At 49.3% G+C, this 21679-nt stretch overlaps 1 pseudogene; it reads left to right on the plus strand.

Moving 5' to 3' along the window:
- The window catches only part of LOC119856496, a 60557-nt pseudogene extending 39907 nt beyond the window's left edge, over positions 1 to 20650 (plus strand).
- Positions 20651 to 21679: the final 1029 nt, after the last annotated feature.

Here is a 21679-nt window from a genome sequence, read left to right on the forward strand (position 1 = left end):
ATAAAGCGCTTTTATCCAAAGTGCTTTACAGTAGTTAGCTAACGGTAGAAACAATATTTGGAAAGATCATTAAGTGGTCCGCCGAGACCCTCAGCGATCTTCAAGTGGTCTGTGGAAAAATAAGTTAGACTACAAAAACAATCAAGGTACCTCCCTTTATTTTCATTTACTTCCTGTGACTTATATGAGGAGGATGAAGAAAAAAAAGAATGCAAACCGGGGGTGAGGGGGAGAGATGAGAGAAAATGTTCTTTTTCTTGGCTGGGTCCCAGGGAGGAGCCCCAAAAATGAAGCTGGGCACAGGGCCCCACTAACTCTAAATCCGCCACTGCCTCCAGCACCTCCCAACCGCTGGTGGGCCCCGCAGATCGGCACCTCCCCCTCCCTGCCACAATCAGCTGTTTTGCGGCGTGCAGGAAGGCCGGGAAGGAGGAGCAAGGACGCGGCGTGCTCGGGGGAGGAGGTGGAATTGGGTGGGAGGAGGCGGGGCAGGGACAGGGCCCGGAGTAGAGCTGGGGGTCGAGCACCCACCAGCACTTTGAAAAGTCAGCGCTTGTGGCTAAACCCGCTTGCAATGGGTTCCATGCTCCCTGGCTCTTCCTCAGGGGCCACCAATGGGGCTAATAGGCCTCCAGCAGGGGACTGTTGGCTCCTGACTGAAACTCAGTGGGGTTTTTGGTTGCCATCTCCCAGTGCCAAAAGAAAGGGGAAGGGTCAATGAGTAGGGCTCTACCAAATTCACAGCCATGAAAAACGCATCACAGACCGTGAAATCTGATCTTTTATGTGCCCTGTACGGTACAGATTTCACAGGGGAGACCAGCATTTCTCAAATTGGGGGTCCTGACCCAAAAGGGAGTTGCAGGGAGATCACAAAGTTATTTTAGGGGGATCAGTGCCACCCCTACTTCTGTACTACCTTCTGAGCTGGGTGGCTGGAGAGCGGTGGCTGTTGCTGGGCACCCAGCTCTGAAGGCAGCACCCCACCACCAGCAGCACAGAAATAAGGGTGGCAATACCATACCATGCCACCCTTACTCCTGCACAGCTGCCTTTAGAGCTGGGCGGCCAGAGGGTGGTGGCTGCTGACTGAGGGCCCAGGTCTGCAGGCAGCAGCGTAGAAATAAGGATGGCATGGTATGGTATTGCCACCCTTTTTCACTGCTGCTGGCGGCACCTCTGCCTTCAGAGCTGGGATCCCAGCCAGCAGCCGCCGCTCTCCAGCTGCCCAGCTCTGAAGGCAGCGCCGCCACCAGCAGCTGCACAGAAGTAAGGGCAGCAGTACCGCAATCCCCCCTACAATAACCTTGTGACCCCTCCCCACAATTCCTTTTTGGGTCAGGACTCTTACAATGGCAACACCGGGAAATTTCAGATTTAAATAGCCAAAATCATTTAAATTTGATTTTTAAAATCCCATAACTATGAAATTGACCAAAAGGGACCATGCATTTGGTAGGGCCCTGAAATCAAGGTCCTGAGACTGACAGTCCCCAGGGCCAACGGGGAGAGGCCAACGCTCCAGCTCGGCCTAATTGACAGGGCAAGCAGGCTGATGAGGGAGTCGGGAGCCCAGGGCCTGTCCTCAGGGTGAGTTGGAGCTGCTGGAGGCAGAGCAGAGCTGAGCTGGGGGCAGAGCTGCAGAGCAGCCAGAACCGGAGGGGCCAGGGGAGCTCAGGGGAGCTGAGCCAGAGCCGAGCAACAGCAGCGCTGAGGCAGGTGGAGCTGGAGCAGCCACGTGGACGGGGAGCCAGAGCTGAGCTACAGCTACAAATGCCGGCCATGAGCCACTGGGAAGTGTGAGGGGAGGCCCTGGGCAGGCAGATGCCACCAGACAAGAGGACTTGCAGGCCGGACTTCAGGGGCGTCATTTAGGGAGGGCAGCAGGGGCACCTGGTTTCCCCACCCCTGAGTTTTGTACCACATTAGGGTGAAGTTTGCAGCAGGTGGGAAGATGCTGACCCCCCCCAACCCCCCACACTCCGCTGCCGCCTTACTCAACTATTGTCTGCAGCTGCCATGCTGCCCCCGCACTCCCACCATGGAGCAGCCGCTGGCCAAGCTGCTCAGGACCGGGAGCCTGCCTCCTGATCTGCTGCACAGAGGTAGGTGAGGGCTGATGTCGGGGTGTCCCCCTGCTCATGTTACCAGTCTCCATGGAGCTGGGGAGCGGGGACAGAGCCTATCTTGGCTGGTGCCTCTGGCTCTGGTGTGGGAGTTGCTGCTGTACTGAACAAGCTTTCAGGCTCTTGAGTGCTCGGCTTAAAGAGACAGCTCGCTGACACACTCCCTCAGGCACATAGATTCATAGATTCATAGATACTAAGGTCAGAAGGGACCATTCTGATCATCTAGTCCGACCTCCTGCACAACGCAGGTCACAGAATCTCACCCACCCACTCCTACGAAAAACCTCACCTATGTCTGAGCTATTGAAGTCCTCAAATCGTGGTTTAAAGACTTCAAGAAGCAGAGAATCCTCCCTCAAGTGACCTGTGCCCCATGCTACAGAGGAAGGCGAAAAACCTCCAGGGCCTCTTCCAATCTGCCCTGGAGGAAAATTCCTTCTCGACCCCAAATATGGCGATCAGCTAAACCCTGAGCATATGGGCAAGATTCACCAGCCAGATACTACAGAAAATTCTTTCCTGAGTAACTCAGATCCCATCCATCTAATATCCCATCTCAGGGGATTAGGCCTATTTACCCTGAATATTTAAATATCAATTACTTACCAAAATCACATTATCCCATCATACCATCTCCTCCATAAACTTATCAAGTAGAATCTTAAAACCAGATAGATCTTTTGCCCCCACTGCTTCCCTTGGAAGGCTATTCCAAAACTTCACTCCTCTGATGGTTAGAAACCTTCGTCTAATTTCAAGTCTAAATTTCCTGGTGGCCAGTTTATACCCATTTGTTCTTGTGTCCACATTGGTGCTGAGCTTAAATAATTCCTCTCCCTCTCCTGTTTTTATCCTTCACATGATCACTCCCCCCGCAACACACACCCAGTCTCCGTCACACTTCCCCCCACACACACACTCACACACAGACTCCCTCACATGCTTCCCACAACACACTTTCTCTCTTTCTCACACACACTTGAGCTGGTGCTATTATTACATCTGGATACTTCCTGTCAAAATGTACATATATTCTCTGTCGTTTTATTTTGTCAATGTTCATTAAGGATTACAGTGCTGTTACTTTATTTTTTTGCCTGGTCTGTGCATTTCACAATTTTATTTCTCTCTTATGATTAAATTTAATTCTGAGCAGTGAGTTCTAAAATGCCGAACCTGTCCTGGCTGGAGTAATTATCCTTATTACTTTTATTACCAAATTATGCTTTTGTCATTCATTGATTAAAGTGATACAATCAAATAATAACAGGTTTCAGAGTAGCAGCCGTGTTAGTCTGTATTCGCAAAAAGAAAAGGAGTACTTGTGGCACCTTAGAGACTAACAAATTTATTAGAGCATAAGCTTTCGTGAGCTAATGCATCCGATGAAGTGAGCTGTAGCTCACGAAAGCTTATGCTCTAATAAATTTGTTAGTCTCTAAGGTGCCACAAGTACTCCTTTTCTTTAATCAAATAATAATATCCTTAATATAATGTAAATTTATCTTGTACTCGCCTTAGCAGAGCCAGTTTAAAAAAGCATTAGCTAAACAGAGAACTTTAGACACTGCAGATGAAGGTCGCTTATTTTCAAATTGTATTTTTAGTTATCTCTGTAAAATAACTTAAAATTTGTACAAAAATTAATGTGGTTCCAAGTAATGATGGAGTCAAATGTTAGTGAGTTACGTACATGATTTACATTGGTAAACATAAATGCCAAAATAATTAGAAAAATAAATTTGTATTCTTAATAAAAGAGGGGAAGAAACTTAACCACGCATGTTAAAATTAAATACGTTTTTAGTAGAGTGAAAAACAGATGACTAAAATGGAGTGGATAATGGCCGTAACACAGAGTGTGTCTGTTAGAGAAAGTAAGCAGATTTTATTTATCTCTACTAAAGATAGTGTTCAAAGTATCAAACTTGTGTTTCTGATATCTGTGTCAAGGCTCCAAAACTGATACCTCAAACTTTGGGATTGGGAATATCTTGCTGTATTATCTCCCGATTGATTTAAATTTGAAAAAAAATATATACAAACACCAATTAAAGCCATATTTTAAGTTTATATTAGGGCTGTCAATTAATCGCCATTAACTCACGCGATTAACTCAAAAAATTAATCGCAATTTAAAAAATGTATCGCAATTAATCGCCGTTTTATTAAATATTTTGGATATATTTTCATATAGACTGTATTCTGTGTTGTAATTGAAATCAAAGTGTATCTTATTTTTGATTACAGATATTTTCACTGTAAAAATGATAAACAAAAGAAATAATACTTTTTAATTCACCTCATACAAGTACTGTAGTGCAATCTCTTTGTTGTGAAAGTGCAACTTACAAATGCAGATTTATTTTTTTTGTTACATAACTGCATTAAAAAATTTACAGGAAATAATACTGCCCGCTTCTTGTTTACAATGTCACCTGAAAGTGAGAACAGGCGTTTGCATGGCACTGTTGTAGCCGGTGTCGCAAGATATTTACGTGCCAGATGCGCTAAAGATTCATATGTCCCTGGCCACCATTCCAGAGGACAAGCTTCCATGCTGATGACACTCGTTAAAAAAATGTGTTAATTACATTTATGACTGCACTCGTTGGGGGAGAATTGCATGTCCCCTGCTCTGTTTTATTCACATTCTGCCATATATTTCCTATTTCAGCAGTCTCAGGTGGTGACCCAGCGCATGTTGTTTGTTTTAAGAACACTTTCACTGCAGATTTGACAAAATGCAAAGAAGTTACCAATGTGAGATTCTAAAGATAGTTAGAGCACTTGACCCAAGGTTTAAGAATCTGAAGTGCCTTCCAAAATCTGAGAGGGACGAGGGACTTTCAGAAGTCTTAAAAAAGCGACACTCCGATGCACAAACTACAGAACCCGAACCACCAAAAAAGAAAATCAACCTTCCGCTGGTGGCATCTGACTCAGGTAATGAAAATGAACATGCGTCAGTCCGCACTGCTTTGGATTAAAGAAAAGGAGTACTTGTGGCAGTTAAGAGACTAACAAATTTATTTGAGCATAAGCTTTCGTGAGCTACAGCTCACTTCATCGGATGCATTCGGTGGAAAATACAGTGGGGAGATTTATATACACACACAGAGAACATGAAACAATGGGTTTTTATCATACACACTGTAAGAAGAGTGATCACTTAAGATGAGCCATCACCAGCGGGGGGAGGGAGAGGAAGGAGGAAAACCTTTCATGGTGAGAAGCAAGGTGGGCCATTTCCAGCAGTTAACAAGAACGTCTGAGGAACAGTGGGCGGGGGGGGAGGAATAACATGGAGAAATAGTTTTACTTTGTGTAATGACTCATCCACTCCCAGTCTCTATTCAAGCCTAAGTTAATTATATCCAGTTTGCAAATTAATTCCAATTAAGCAGTCTCTCATTGGAGTCTCTTTTTGAAGTTTTTTTGTTGAAGGATAGCCACTCTCAGGTCTGTAATCGAGTGACCGGAGAGATTGAAGTGTTCTCTGACTGGTTTTTGAATGTTATAATTCTTGACGTCTGATTTGTGTCCATTTATTCTTTTATGTAGAGACTGTCCAGTTTGACCAATATACATGGGAGAGGGGCATTGCTGGCACATGATGGCATATATCACATTGATAGATGCGCAGGTGAACGAGCCTCTGATAGTTGGCTGATGTGATTAGGCCCTATGATGGTGTCCCCTGAATAGATATGTGGACAGAGTTGGCAACGGGCTTTGTTGCAAGGATAGGTTCCTGGGTTAGTGGTTCTGTTGTGTGCTGTGTGGTTGGTGGTGAGTATTTGCTTCAGGTTGGGGGGCTGTCTGTAAGCAAGAACTGGCCTGTCTCCCAAGATCTGTGAGAGTGATGGGTCGTCCTTCAGGATAGATTGTAGATCCTTGATGATGCGTTGGAGAGGTTTTAGTTGGGGGCTGACGTGATGGCTAGTGGCATTCTGTTATTTTCTTTGTTGGGCCTGTCCTGTAGTAGGTGACTTCTGGGTACTCTTCTGGCTCTGTCAGTCTGTTTCTTCACTTCAGCAGGTGGGTATTGTAGTTGTAAGAATGCATGATAGAGATCTTGTATGTTTCAGAGTAGCAGCCATGTTAGTCTGTATTCGCAAAAAGAAAAGGAGTACTTGTGGCACCTTAGAGACTAACAAATTTATTAGAGCATAAGCTTTCGTAATGCATCTGATGAAGTGAGCTGTAGCTCACGAAAGCTTATGCTCTAATAAATTTGTTAGTCTCTAAGATCTTGTATGTGTTTGTCTCCGTCTGAGGGGTTGGAGCAAATGCGGTTATATCGAAGAGCTTGGCTGTAGACAATGGATCGTGTAGTATGATCTGGATGAAAGCTAGAGACATGTAGGTAGGAATAGTGGTCAGTAGGTTTCCGATATAGGGTGGTGTTTATTTGACCATCGCGTATTAGCACGGTAGTGTCCAGGAAGTGGATCTCTTGTGTGGACTTGTCCAGGCTGAGGTTGATGGTGGGATGGAAATTGTTGAAATCAGGTGGAATTCATCAAGGGCTTCTTTTCCATGGGTCCAGATGATGAAGATGTCATCAATGTAGCGCAAGTAGAGTAAGGGCATTAGGGGATGAGAGCTGAGGAAGCGTTGTTCTAAGTCAGCCATAAAAATGTTGGCATACAGTGGGGCCATGCGGGTATCGATAGCAGTGCCGCTGATTTGAAGGTATACATTGTCCCCAAATGTGAAATAGTTATGGGTCAGGACAAAGTCACAAAGTTCAGCCACCAGGTTAGCCGTGACATTATCGGGGATACTGTTCCTGATGGCTTGTAGTCCATCTTTGTGTGGAATGTTGGTCCATAGTGGCTAGGATGGTGTTTTTAGGAAGATCACCGATGGACTGTAGTTTCCTCAGGAAGTTAGTGGTGTCTCGAAGATAGCTGGGAGTGCTTGTAACGTAGGGCCTGAGGAGGGAGTCTACATAGCCAGACAATCCTGCTGTCAGGGTGCCAATGCCTGAGATGATGGGGCGTCCAGGATTTCCAGGTTTATGGATCTTGGGTAGCAGATAGAATACCCCGGGTCGGGGTCCTAGGGGTGTGTCTGTTCGGATTTGTTTTTGTGCTTTTTCAGGGAGTTTCTTGAGCAAATGCTGTAGTTTCTTTTGGTAACCCTCAGTGGGATCAGAGGGTAATGGCTTCTAGAAAGTGCTGTTGGAGAGCTGCCTTGTGGCCTCTTGTTCATATTCCGACCTATTCATGATGACGACAGCACCTCCTTTGTCAGCCTTTTTGATTATGATGTCAGAGTTGTTTCTGAGGCTGTGGATGGCATTGTGTTCTGCACGGCTGAGGTTGTGGGGCAAGTGATGCTGCTTTTCCACAATTTCAGCCTGTGCACATCGGCAGAAGCACTCTATGTAGAAGTCCAGTCTGCTGTTTCGACCTTCAGGAGGAGTCCACCCAGAATCCTTCTTTTTGTAGTGTTGGTAGGAAGGTCTCTGTGGGTTAATATGTTGGTCAGAGGTATGTAGGAAATATTCCTTGAGTCGGAGACGTCGAAAATAGGATTCTAGGTCACCACAGAACTGTATCATGTTCGTAGGGGTGGAGGGGCAAAAGGAGAGGCCCCGAGATAGGACAGATTCTTCTGCTGGGGTAAGAGTATAGTCGGATAGATTAACAATATTGCTGGGTGGGTTACGGGAACCACTGTTGTGGCCCCTTGTGGCATGTAGTAGTTTAGATAATTTAGTGTCATTTTTCTTTTGTAGAGAAGCAAAGTGTGTGTTGTAGATGGCTTGTCTAGTTTTTGTAAAGTCCTGCCATGAGGAAGTTTGTGTGGAAGGTTGGTTCTTTATGAGAGTATCCAGTTTTGAGAACTCATTCTTAATCTTTCCCTGTTTGCTGTAGAGGATGTTGATCAGGTGGTTCCACAGTTTCTTTGAGAGTGTGTGGCACAAGCTGACAGCGTAGTCTGTGTGGTATAGAGATTGTAATGGATTTTTTACCTTCAGTCCTTTTGATATGATGTCCATCTGTTTGCATTTGGAGAGGAAGATGATGTCTGTCTGTATCTGTACGAGTTTTTTCATGAAGTTGATAGATTTCCACTCTATATGGCTAAATTCAGTGCCTTGCATAATGACAGGTTTCAGAGTAGCAGCCGTGTTAGTCGGTATTCACAAAAAGAAAAGGAGTACTTGAGGCACCTTAGAGACTAACAAATTTATTTGAGCATAAGCTCTCGTGAGTTACAGCTCACTTCATCAGATGCATTCAGTGGAAAATACAGTGGGGAGATTTATATACACACACAGAGAACATGAAACAATGGGTTTTATCATACACACTGTAAGGAGAGTGATCACTTAAGATGAGCCATCACCAGCAGGAGAGGGGGGGAAGGAGGAAAACCTTTCATGGTGACAAGCAAGGTGGGCCATTTCCAGCAGTGAACAAGAACATCTGAAAAAAAGAAAAGGAGTACTTGTGGCACCTTAAAGACTAACAAATTTATTTGAGCATAAGCTTTCGTGAGCTACAGCTCACTTCATCGGATGCTGTAGCTCACGAAAGCTTATGCTCAAATAAATTTGTTAGTCTCTAAGGTGCCACAAGTACTCCTTTTCTTTTTTGCGAATACAGACTAACACGGCTGCTACTCTGAAAGAACATCTGAGGAACAGTGGGGGGTGGGGTGGGGGGGAGAAATAACATGGGGAAATAGTTTTACTTTGTGTAATGACTCATCCACTCCCAGTCTCTATTCAAGCCTAAATTAATTGTATCCAGTTTGCAAATTAATTCCAATTCAGCAGTCTCTCGTTGGAGTCTGTTTTTGAAGTTTTTTGCTGAAGGATAGCCATTCTCAAGTCTGTAATCGAGTGACTGGAGAGATTGAAGTGTTCTCCGACTGGTTTTTGAATGTTATAATTCTTGATGTCTGATTTGAACCCGTCATTAGCATGGACGCATGTCCTCTGGAATGGTGATTGAAGCATGAAGGGACATATGAATCTTTAACGCATCTGGCACGTAAATATCTTGTGACACCGGCGACAACAGTGCCATGCAAACGCCTGTTCTCACTTTCAGGTGACATTGTAAACAAGAAGTGGGCAACATTATCTTTTGTAAATGTAAACAAACTTGTTTGTCTGAGCAATTGGCTGAACAAGAAGTAGGACTGAATGGACTTGCAGGTTCTAAAATTTGACATTGTTTTATTTTTGAATGCGGTTTTTTACAGTGCAAATATTTGTATTCAAAAATAAATATAAAGTGAGCAGTGTACACTGTATTCTGTGTTGTAATTGAAATCAATATATCTCAAAATGTAGAAAACGTAAAAATATTTAAATAAATGGTATTCTATTGCTTAATCGTGTGACTAATTGTGATTAATTTGTTTAATCTTGTGATTAATTGCAATTAATTTTTTTAATCACTTGACAGCCCTAGTTTTTTCCTTTCTTTATATAGCAATTAGATAGGAACACTACAGCTAATTTCTAAGTTATTATCTGCAAAATACCTAGAGTTTTCAGGTGCCTAGTAGCCCCGGAATCACGGTTAAAGTTGTCATGCCCCCCCCACCCCCAAAAAATCTGAAATGGTGTCCCTGCCAGACTCGGAGCGGGGACGTGAACCTGATAGGAGGGCTGACACTGGGAAGAACAGTCCTGCCACCTAGATCCTGAGGGCGTGTGGCCACCACCGGAGCAGGTGTCTGACCCATGGTGTCACCACAGTGCAGCCAGGGCCTGGGAAGTGTGAGGAACAGACTGTGACCTTTCCTTACATCCCAAAGGCTGCTGTTTGTGGTGTCCCCATGCTCCAAGGGTGGGATTCCTTGTTTCCTTTAACCTTCCTTTAGCCTTAAATGTTTTTCTTTCATTTTTTGTTTGTTTAATAAACTGTATTTGCTTTGAACAATATGTATTGATCGGTGGGTCAGGGAAGCGTCTGGTGTGAAGAGAGCACCCTAGAATGGGGACACCTTTGTCCCTATCCTAAGTGACCATGACAAGACTGGGAATCAAGCCTCCCAGGAATCCTGGGTCCAGGCTTGTCGGGGTTGCGAGGACTCTGCCATATGGGAGGAAGGAAGGGGAGTCCTTGAGGTCAGGCAGGCCTAAAAGTAAAGGGAGTTGGAGCAATGAATCCTTTTCGGTAGCCAATTCTTAAGTCAGGAAAGTTCCCCACAGTAGCGGGACCATCCTCCTGCTTACACCACCCCAACCCAACCCCTTCTAGACCTGTGTGGGGTGGACACCCCATCACGACTGCAAAAAAAAAGATGGTTGTTACACAGTGTTTGGACAGCTACAAATAATCCAGTCGATAATTCCACTGCTGGTAGGAGGCCTAGCCCTGAACAAGGGCAGGTTCAAAGGGAAGACTTGGATCTGAAGCTCTTCCTAGTGCTAATGACACCAAGTCAGATGCGCTCGATTAACTCAAACTAGAGAAAAGGTCTCACTGCCAAAAAGACACGTACACTGGGAAAGGTAGAGCTGGGGTATCAACCTTTTGTTTTGGTCTTGAAAGAGGAACAGTTAAATCTGGACCTGGTAGAAGCTCAAACAAAGAGGGCTGCATTAACGCTTTGTTAATTCATACTCATGAGAAAATCAGGTATGCCTTTGAGTGACGCCTCTCAAAACTAGAGTGATTCTTTGAGGCAGGGTCTGGCTTTTTGTTCTGTTTGTACAGTCCCTAGCACAGGAGGGTCCTAACCCATGACTAGGGCTTCTGGGTCTGTAAGACAAATAATGTGCATGAAAAGGACTACTTACTTCCTGGAGTAATCGCCAGACCAAGTGAATAACCCTAATGTTAAGATATAGAAAAAGTAACTGCCCCCCCAAGAGTAATGTCTTTGCTTGCTAAATAAGTAAAGTGCTAATGCAATTCTGATTTGATATTCCTAGATGGCATGGCTGATTAAATATGAGGCCGAACTGAGGTAACATCATCAGAGTGCAGAAAGGTTGCACTGGAAAGAAAAAGGCAGCACAGAAGGAAGGAAGCCTTGTATGGCCAGAAGGCTCCAACCAAGAAATATCCATTTCAGGGAATTTTCTAAGCATCAAGGGACAGAACCCTGTTGATTTGGGGTGAAAATCGGTGAAGTGGAAGAGGGAAATGGAGGATACGCAGAGCCCCTTTCACCTGCTTAGCAGGTCCATCAGCTGTAAACAACTCGGTTTATTAGATTTCAGAGTAGCAGCCGTGTTAGTCTATATCCGCAAAAAGAACAGGAGTACTTGTGGCACCTTAGAGACTAACAAATTTATTTGAGCTTTCATGGGCTACAGCACATTTCATCAGATGCATAGAATGGAACATATAGTAAGAAGATATATATACGTACAGAGAACATGAAAAGGTGGAAGTTGCCATACCAACTCTAAGAGGCTAATTAATTAAGATGAGCTATTATCAGCATGAAAAAAAAAACTTTTGTAGTGATAATCAACATGGCCCATTTCAGACAGTTGACAAGAAGGTGTGAGGATACTTAACATGGGGAAATAGATTCAATTTGTGTAATGACCCAGCCACTCCCAGTCTTTATTCAAGCCCAAGTTAACAGTATCTAGTTTGCAAATTAATTTCAGTTCAGCAGTTTCTCATTGGAGTCTGTTTTTGAAGCATTTCTGTTGCAAAATTGCCACCTTTAGGTCTGTTACTGAGTGACCAGAGAGGTTGAAGTGTTCTCCTACTGGTTTTTGAATGTTGTGATTCCTGATGTCAGATTTGTGTCCATTTATTCTTTTGTGTAGAGACTGCCCGGTTTGGCCAATGTACATAGAATCATAGAATATCAGGGTTGGAAGGGACCTCAGGAGGTCATCTAGTCGAACCCCCTGCTCAAAGCAGGACCAATCCCCAACTAAATCATCCCAGCCAGGGCTTTGTCAAGCCTGACCTTAAAAACTTCTAAGGAAGGAGATTCCACCATCTCCCTAGGTAACGCATTCCAGTGCTTCACCACCCTCCTAGTGAAAAAGTTTTTCCTAATATCCAACCTAAACCTCCCCCACTGCTACTTGAGACCATTACTCCTTGTTCTGTCATCTGCTACCACTGAGAACAGTCTAGATCCATCCTCTTTGGAACCCCCACTCAGGTAGTTGAAAGCAGCTATTAAATCCCCTCTCATTCTTCTCTTCCGCAGACTAAACAATCCCAGTTCCCTCAGCCTCTCCTCATAAGTCATGTGTTCCAGTCCCCTAATCATTTTTGTTGCCCTCCGCTGGACGTTTTCCAATTTTTCCACATCCTTCCTGTAGTGTGGGGCCCAAAACTGAACACAGAACTCCAGATGAGGCCTCACCAATGTGGAATAGAGGGGAACCATCACGTCCCTCGATCTGCTGGCAATGCCCCTACTTATACATCCCAAAAGGCCATTGGCCTTCTTGGCAACAACGGCACACTGTTGATTCATATCCAGCTTCTCATCCACTGTAACCCCTAGGTCCCTTTCTGCAGAAATGCTGGCTAGCCATTCGGTCCCTAGTCTGTAGCGGTGCATGGGATTCTTCCGTCCTGTATGCAGGACTCTGCACTTGTCCTTGTTGAACCTCATTAGATTTCTTTTGGCCCAATCCTCTAATTTGTCTAGGGCCCTCTGTATCCTATCCCTACCCTCCAGCGTATCTACCTCTCCTCCCAGTTTAGTGTCATTTGCAAACTTGCTGAGGGTGCAATCCACACCATCCTCCAGATCATTAATGAAGATATTGAACAAAACCGGCCCCAAGCCTGACACTTGGGGCACTCCACTTGATACCAGCTGCCAACTAGACATAGAGCCATTGATCACTACCCGTTGAGCCCGACAATCTAGCCAGCTTTCTATCCACCTTATAGTACATGGCAGAGGGGCATTGCTGGCACATGACGGCATATATCACATTGGTAGATGTGCACGTGAACGAGCCCCTGATGGCGTGGCTGATGTGATGACCTGTGAGAGGAACTTCAGCCACAGTTCCAAACTCATGACCCACCAGAGGATCCATACCAGAGAGCGGCCGTACAGTTGCCACCTGTGTGGGAAGAGCTTTGTGAGCAGTTTGCACCTGCTCAGCCATCAGCGGGTCCACACAGGTGAGCAGCCCTACAGGTGAGAGGAGTGTGGGAAAAGGTTCCTCTGGAACTCCAAGCTGATCAGCCACCAGAAGACCCACACAGGGGTCAAACTCCATCGCTGCTCCCAATGCGGAAAAAGGTTCAGCCAGAGCTCGACTCTGATGAGATACCAGAAGATCCATACAGGACAGAGGCCCTAAAAGTGTCCCCAGTGCGGAAAGAGCTTCCAACCTGCTCACCCATCAGAAGACCCACCTGGGTTACAGATCCTACTTCTGCCCTGATTGTGGACACAGCTTCAGACAGAGCTCCAACCTGATCCAGCACCAGCGCATCCACACTGGGGAGCAGCCCTACAAATGCTCTGACTGCAGGAAAAGCTTCAATCAGAACTCGGACCTCATGAAACACTGGAGGATCCACATGTCAGAGAGGCCCTATAGTTGCCCCCAGTGCAGGAAGAGCTTCAGCCAGAGCTCAACCCTGATTTAGCATCAGAAAACCCACATAGGAGAGAGACCCCATATATGCCCTAAGTGTGGGAAGAGTTTTAGCCAGAACTCAGCCCTTATCAAACACCAAAGGAGCCACATGGGAGAGAAACCCTATAAATGCCCCGAATGCGGGAAGAGCTTGGTCAGTGCTAAATTCTCACTCAGCACCAGGAGACCCACACTGGGGAGAGACCCTACAAATGCCCCATGTGCCAGAGACGGTTCAGCTGGAGCTCCAACCTCATCGAGCACCAGAGAGTCCACTTGGGCAAGAGACTCTATAAATGCCTCGAATGTGGGAAATCCTTCAGCCAGAGCTCCCACCTTGTCTAGCATCAGAGACTCCATGTGCAGGAGGAGCCAGCCATGGATCTGCCTTACATTAGTTGGGCCCTACCAAATTCATGGCCGTGAAAAATGTGTCAGGGACCATGAAATCTGATCTCCTCCGTGAAATCTGGCTATTGCAGGGGCAGGGCTGGCCTTACATGTGGACAAATGGGCGACCGCCAAGGGCCCCATGGTCGGGGGGTGCTAGGGTGACCCCCACCCCACACACAGCCAGCCCAAGCAGTGGAGCCCTTTAACTCCCAAGCTCTAGGCTCCAACTGCTAGTCCTGGATGGGCTGGAGAGGGACAGGACTTCCTCTTCCTCTGCACAGGCTGCTCCCAAGGTCGGGTCAGACCCATCTCTGGGAACCTCCCCTGGCTGCAGGAAGCTCCGCGGCCGCTGGCTGTGAGTTCAGCGCTGCCGGCATGCTGCCACCGGCAGCAGCGCAAACGTGAGTGTGACATGGCATAGTGTGGTATTGCCAGCACCCTTCGTTCTACGCTGCTGCTGGCGGTGGCGCTGCCTTCAGAGCTGGGTGCCCGGCCAGCAGCTGCCCCCTGGCTGCCCAGCTCTGAAGGCAGCAGCACAGAAGTAAGAGTGGCAATATCATGACCCCCTACAAAAACGTTGGAACTCTTCCCCCCCCGACCCTGTTTGGGGTTGGGACCCCCAAGGTTACCAAACCGTGAAATTTCAGGTTTAAATATCTGAAACTGTGAAATGTATTATGTTTAAAATCCTGTGACCATGACTGAAATGGACCATGAATTTGGTAGGGCCTTATACATTAGGCATGACTTATGTTAAAGACACTGTATTATTACAATAGCACCTGGATGCCCCAGCTGAGATCAGCATCCCCATTGTGCCAGGTGCTGCACAGACTCTGACTGGGAGCAGGTTCCCAGCTGACAGGCACTGCACAGATCCTTTCTGAGATAAAGGCCTCCATTGTACCAGGCCCTACACATACCCTGACTGAAATCAGTGTCCCCACGGTGCACTGCACAAACGCACAATAAGTCAGTCCCTGCCCCAAAGAGCTCACAGCCTAAATCCGAGACAGGGAAAGTGAGGAGCGTTTCTTCCATTTTATAGTAGAGAGACAGAAAGACTAAGGGTAACATTTGTAAAAGCGGCTAAGTGACTTAGGAGCCTAAGGCCTGGTCTACACCACAAAGTTTTGTTGGCCTAGCTGTGTCATCGGGGATTGTGAAAAAATCCGTGCCTGGATCAGCTGACATAGCTGTGCCAGCAGAACCCCTGGTGTACACACAACTATACTGATAGAAGAGGGCTTCTTTTGGCATGTTCGGGTAGATGGTGTAGCTATTCTTCTGACAGCTTACACTATGTATCCACTAGGGGGAACTGCTGGCATAGCTATACTGGCCAAAGCTCCATAGTGTAGACAAGCCTTAAGTCCCATTTCAAAAGTGAATTAGTCACCTAAGTCTCATTGAAAGGCTCCTAAGTGCTTCATCCACTTTTGAAACTGTGATTTAGGCTCCTCAGTCACTTTTGAAGCATTTACCCCAGGAATCGATCCCAGCTCTCTTGAGTCCCGGTACAATACCTTTCTCCACAAGATCATCCTGTTCACTTCCTTTTCTGAGCTGACAGAGCCACTAGTGTTGATGGGACTGAAAGACACTCACACGCTGAGCTGAGGCGGGCGAGAGGCAGGTTCCATATTGTAATAGCACTGGCTACGATAAAGGCTGAATGCTCGGGTAAAAAAGGCCCAGTGCAGGGCTTGGCATCCAAGTACAGACTCCAAAGAGACTCAAGACTGTTGGTTGATTCCTGAGATTCAGGGCCTGATCCAATTCCCATCACAATCAGTGGGCCAGAGCCTGAGCTGGTGTCAACTGGCATCGCCTCATTGATTCCGGTGGATCTACAGCCCATTCCAGGGTGACCAGATGTCCCAATTTTATAGGAACAGTCCCGATATTTGAGGCTTTTTCTTATATAGAAGTCTATTACCCCCCCCACCCCGTCCCGATTTTTCACAGATGCTGTCTGGTCACCCTGGCCTAGTCACACCAGCTGGGGATCTGGGCCATTGATAACCTTTCCACTAATTCCCATGGGTGTTGGAACAGGCCTGTAAGTAACACACCCTCCCCGTGACAGAAAAACGCAGGCATGGCACCTGTTTGAAAGCAGCTGTTGAATTCTGTTTTGTTCATGATTCTTGGATTCTCTGTCTTCTTGTGCGATTGGGGAGCTGTATCCTTTCCCCTCCTAGCCCCACCACAGATCCACGAGATCAGCAAGACATCAGACTGGCCAATGGCGTTAGCATCTTCGGAGACTCCAATCAGGGACGCAAATGGCCCAACGCTCTGCCGTAATGACTTTGGACAAGAGGCGGGTTGTATCTGTCATTTGCAAAGACCCCCATAAATAAAATCTGTTTTTGTTTCATACAGAAAATGCTTTGTTTCAAGACTGGGAGACTAGCGGAAAGACTACTTTACTCTTAATTATTAATAATTACTCTTATTATTGTTAATCTTAACGGCCTCATGTAAGATCAGGGCTCCATTGTGCCAGGTGCGGCGCAGACACAGAATAAGAGATAATGGAGGCCCTAAAGAGGTTAATATGAGATAGACAAAGGGCAGGAGTAGGGTGACCAGATGTCCCGATTTTATAGGGACAGTCCCGATTTTGGCATCTTTTTCTCACATAGGCACCTATTACCCCCCACCTCCTGTTCCGATTTTTGACACTTGCTGTCTGGTCAGCCTAGGCAGGAGGGAAACACCCACAAAGAGAGGAACGATTTGCCCAAGGTCTCACAATAGGTGAGCAGTAGAGTCAGGTACGCAGGAATCTCCCAGACCAGGGATGGCCAATTTGAGCCCGAGAAGGAGCCAGAATTTATCAATGTATATTGCCAAAGAGCCACAGTAATATGTCAGCAGCCCCCCATCAGCTCCCACATCCCGCTCCCAGCGCCTCCCGCCCATCTGCAGCCCCGCAGATCAGCACCTCCCCCTCCCTCCGGCACCTCTCGATCAGCCGTTTCATGGCGTGCAGGAGGTTCTGGAGGGCTGGGGGTGGGAGCGAGGGTACGACAGGCTCAGGGGAGGGGGCGGGAAGGGATGGAGTGGGGGCACAGCCTTTGGCAGAGCCAGGGGCTGAGCAGTGAGCACCCCCGGCACATTGGAAAGTTGGCGCCTGTGGCTCCAGCCTAGGGTGACCAGACATCCCGATTTTGGGGACTTTTTCTTATATAGGCTCCTATTGCCCCTCACCCCCTGTCCCAATTGTTCACACTTGCTGTCTGGTTACCCTACTCCAGCCCCGGAGTCGGTGCCTGTACAAGGAGCCGCATCTTCACTTCTGAAGAGCCGCGTGTGGCTCCGGAGCCAGAGATTGGCCACCCCCAGCCCGGACAATAAAGCCAGCCAGTTTTGCTACATTGATAATAAAGGGACATCCGTTGTGTGTGGTACACGGACCCTGCCTCGGTGTTTACAACCTTTGGAACTAAGAGTGGAGAGCTGAGAAGAGCCGTGCTCCCCCCCAGAGGTGGCTGCTGGGAAGGAATTGTTGGGTAAACAGCCCCTGCGCTCCACCCCAGGGGCCACTGCATTTCAGCACCCGGCAAGGGTGATAACCCTGAATACCCAGCCCCCACCCCAGAGGTGGCTGCATTTCAGCACCTGGCGAGGGATCCCTGAATACCCAGCCTCTACCCCAGGGGTGGCTGCATTTCAGCACCCGGCAAGGGATCCCTGAATACCCCGTCCCCACCCCAGAGGTGGCTGCATTTCAGCACCTGGCGAGAGATCCCTGAATACCCCGTCCCCACCCCAGGGGCCGCTGCATTTCAGCACCCAGCGAGGGATCCCTGAATACCCAGCCCCCACCCCAGAGGTGGCTGCATTTCAGCACCCGGCGAGGGATCCCTGAATACCCAGCCCCACCCCAGGGTGAGCTCTCGCCCCTCTTCCCTGGGAAAATCTGCCCCGCAGCCGCAACCAGCCGAGCTCCTCAGGCCGCTGGCTCCTCGCAAGGACTCGGAAGTGCCGCGAAGGGGTCTGAATAACGCAGGGACCTTCCTGTTCCCAGCTGCCCCCTCGGAAAGCGGCGGCGGCGGGGTCCCAGCGCGGGGCCAGCGCGCCCGGCACCCAGGGGAGCCCAGCGAGCGGCGCGCCGGGCAGGGGAACCCGCAGGGCCGGGGTGGGGGGATCGGAGGCAAAGGGGGGCCAGAGAGACCCCCCCGGCCGGGATGGGGGGGGGCTGTGGATTAAACCCAGGGAGCTTTGTGTGTAGCAAATAGCTGCTGTTTCCTTCCCCCCCCCCAGCGCCCTCCCGCATGGAGCCAGGGGACGAGCCGAGGCTCCCGGATCTCCAGGGCTCCCCGGGAAGGGGGATCCCCAGAGGCGCCCGCTCCGGTGAGGAATGAGCGAAGGGGGGAGCCCCGGTTCCGCCAGAGGCTGGGTTACACTCGCCGCCCCCGGAGCCGGGGGGGGTCCTGCTGGCCGGCCGGGCTTGTCCAGCGTGGGGCAGACCCGGGAGCTCGGGAAGAGGCCGCAGAGAAGAGGAAGCGCAGGGGGGCGATCGCTGTTGCTCTCCGAAGCCGGGCCGGGCCGGGCCGTCAGGACGCCTGGGTTCTATTCCCCCGGCCCCCCAACTCCGCCTCTGGGCTCGGCGGCAGGGCCCTGGGGAGCCGCTTCCCCTCTCCGGGCCTCCCTTTCCCCGTCACTTCTTGGCTCTCTAGGTTGTGAGGCCAGGGACTGTTTTTCTGGGGGTGGGAGTGCAGCGCCTGGCACCAGGGGGCCCTGATTTTAGCCGGGGTCTGTGCAGTGCGCAGCGTAATGGGGCCCCGGATCTCAGTCAGGGTCTGTGCAGCGCCTGGCGTAATGGGGCTCTGGTCTCAGTCTCATCTCTGAGCAGCACTGAGCAGGATGAAGCACATCAGATCAGGGTCTGGGGGGCTCTGGCTGTGGGATTGGTACAAATGTTGATTTCTTTGTAGCAAAGCCATTTGCCATCCCCTCTCCCCGGCGCAGCCCTGTCTGGACTCTCTCTCTCTCTTCCAGCAGGTGCCGGGACAGAGGAGGAGAATCCCCAGCCGGAAGGACCTGCAGGAACAGAGTCTCGTGGGATGTCCCAGAGCCCTGCATGGGGAGACACCATTTGCGTGGGACGGCAGCAGGGAGATCCCACTGGGGAGACACCTAAAGGGTCAGAGGACCCCGAGCTGCTTCCCAAACCCCTCAAGGGGCAGAAATCCACCATCTGCCCTGACTGCGGGAAGTGCTTCGGGAACAGCTCGCACCTGGCCCGCCACCGCCGCACACACACGGGGGAAAAGCCCTACACCTGCCCCGAGTGCGGCAAGAGCTACCGGCAGGACTCGCACCTGGCGCAGCACCGGCGCTCCCACACCGGCGAGCGCCCCTACAAGTGCACTGAGTGCGGCAAGGCCTTCTCTCAGAGCTCCAACCTCATCATCCACCAGCGCACGCACACGGGCGAGCGCCCCTACACCTGCGGGGAGTGTGGGCGCAGCTTCGGGCATAGCTCGGACCTGGCGCAGCACCGGCGGGTGCACACGGGGGAGAAGCCCTTCCCCTGCCCACAGTGCGGCAAGCGTTTCGCCCAGAGCTCCAAGGTGACCCAGCACCAGCGCTTCCACACTGGCGAGCGCCCCTTCGGCTGCCCGGACTGCGGCAAGGCCTTCCGGCTCAGCGCCGACCTGCTGCGGCACCGGCGCACCCACACTGGTGAGAAGCCCTACGGCTGCGCCGAGTGTGGCAAGCGCTTTGTGGAGAGCTCCCACCTCATCCGGCACCAGCGCACCCACATGGGCGAGCGGCCCTACCGCTGCCTGCAGTGCGGCAAGGGCTTCAACCAGAGCTCCAACCTGCTGCAGCACCAGCGCACCCACCGGGGCGAGCGGCCCTACGTCTGTGGTGACTGCGGCAAGGCCTTCGGCGTCAGCTCGGCACTGCTGCAGCACCGGCGCACCCACACCGGCGAGCGGCCCTACCGCTGCCCCCAGTGCGGCAAGAGCTTCAGCGTCAGCTCCACCTACAACATCCACCGGCGCACCCACACCGGGCTCAAGCCCTACACCTGCGCTGACTGCGGCAAGGCCTTCAGCCGCAGCTCTGCCCTGCTCCAGCACCAGAGCACCCACACTGGGGAGCGGCCCTACCGCTGCAGCCACTGCGGGAAGGGCTTCGGGCAGAAGGCGGCCATGACCCAGCACCAGAGAACTCACCTGGGCCAGGAGCCAACTGAAGTGATCCCATTGGGGGACTGGGGTGCGTCCCAGCTCGGACAGAGCAGGCGGGAGGAGGAGGAGGGTGATGAGGCAGGAAGCAAGGAGAGCGCCGGGCTGGGGTGATTGGGACCAGGGCACCGGGAAGGGAATATGTACCTGGCGGGGCAATGAAGGAAAAGTGGAAGCTGCAGTGGACACTGAGGGGATTGGTAGTAGGAGGATCACTGTGATGGCTCAAGGTGGCCTGATTCAAGCTCCAGGGTAGAAGGGGAGGGGACTACGTCTGGGGGGAACGGGTGGCAGGGGACAGGAAGGGCCGCACGTGTCTGGGGGGAACATAAGAATATAAGAATGGCCCTACTGGGTCAGACCAAAGGTCCATCTAGCCCAGTATCCTGTCTTCCAACAGTGGCCAATGCCAGGTGCCTCAGAGGAATGAACAGAACAGGCAACCATTGAGTGATCCATCCCCTGTCGCTCATTCCCAGCTTCTGGCAAACAGTGGCTGGGGACACCATCCCTGCCTATCCGGGCTAATAGCCATTGATGGACCTGTCCTCCATGAACTTATCTAGTTCTTTTTTGAACCCTGTTATTGTCTTGGTCTTCACAACATCATCTGGCAAGGATTTCCACAGGTTGACTGTGTGTTGTGTGAAGAAATACTTCCTTTTGTTTGTTTTAAACCTGCTGCCTATTAATTTCATTTGCTGACCCCTAGTTCTTGTGTTATGAGAAGTAGTAAACAACGCTTCCTTATCTACTTTCTCCACACCATTCATGATTTTATAGGCCTCAATCATATCTCCCCTTAACCATCTCTTTTCCAAGCTGAAAAGTCCCAATCTTATTCATCTCTCCTCATATGCAAGCCGTTCCATACCCCTAATAATTTTTGTTGCCCTTTTCTGAACCTTTTCCAATTCTAGTATATCTTTTTTGAGATGGGGGCGACCACATCTGCACACAGTATTCAAGATGTGGGCGTACCATGGATTTATATAGAGGCAACATGATATTTTCTGTCCTGTTATCTATCCCTTTCTTAATTATTCCCAGCATTCTGTTCGCTTTTTTGACTGATGCTGCACACTGCGTGGACGTCTTCAGAGAACTATCCACAATGACTCCTTGGTCTCTTTCTTTGAGTAGTAACAGCTAATGTAGACCCCCATCATTTTATATGTATAGTTGGGATTATGCTTTCCACTGTGCATTACTTTGCATTTATCAACATTGAATTTCATCTGCCATTTTGTTGCCCAGTCACCCAGTTTTGTGAGATCCTTTTGTAGCTCTTCACAGTCTGCCTGGGTCTTAACTATCTTTAGTAATTTTTTATCATCTGCAAATTTTGCCACCTCACTGATTACCCCTTTTCCCAGATCATT

The sequence above is a fragment of the Dermochelys coriacea genome, chromosome 6, assembly GCF_009764565.3.
Source record: "Dermochelys coriacea isolate rDerCor1 chromosome 6, rDerCor1.pri.v4, whole genome shotgun sequence".
In the NCBI taxonomy this organism is placed as follows: Eukaryota; Metazoa; Chordata; order Testudines; family Dermochelyidae; genus Dermochelys; species Dermochelys coriacea.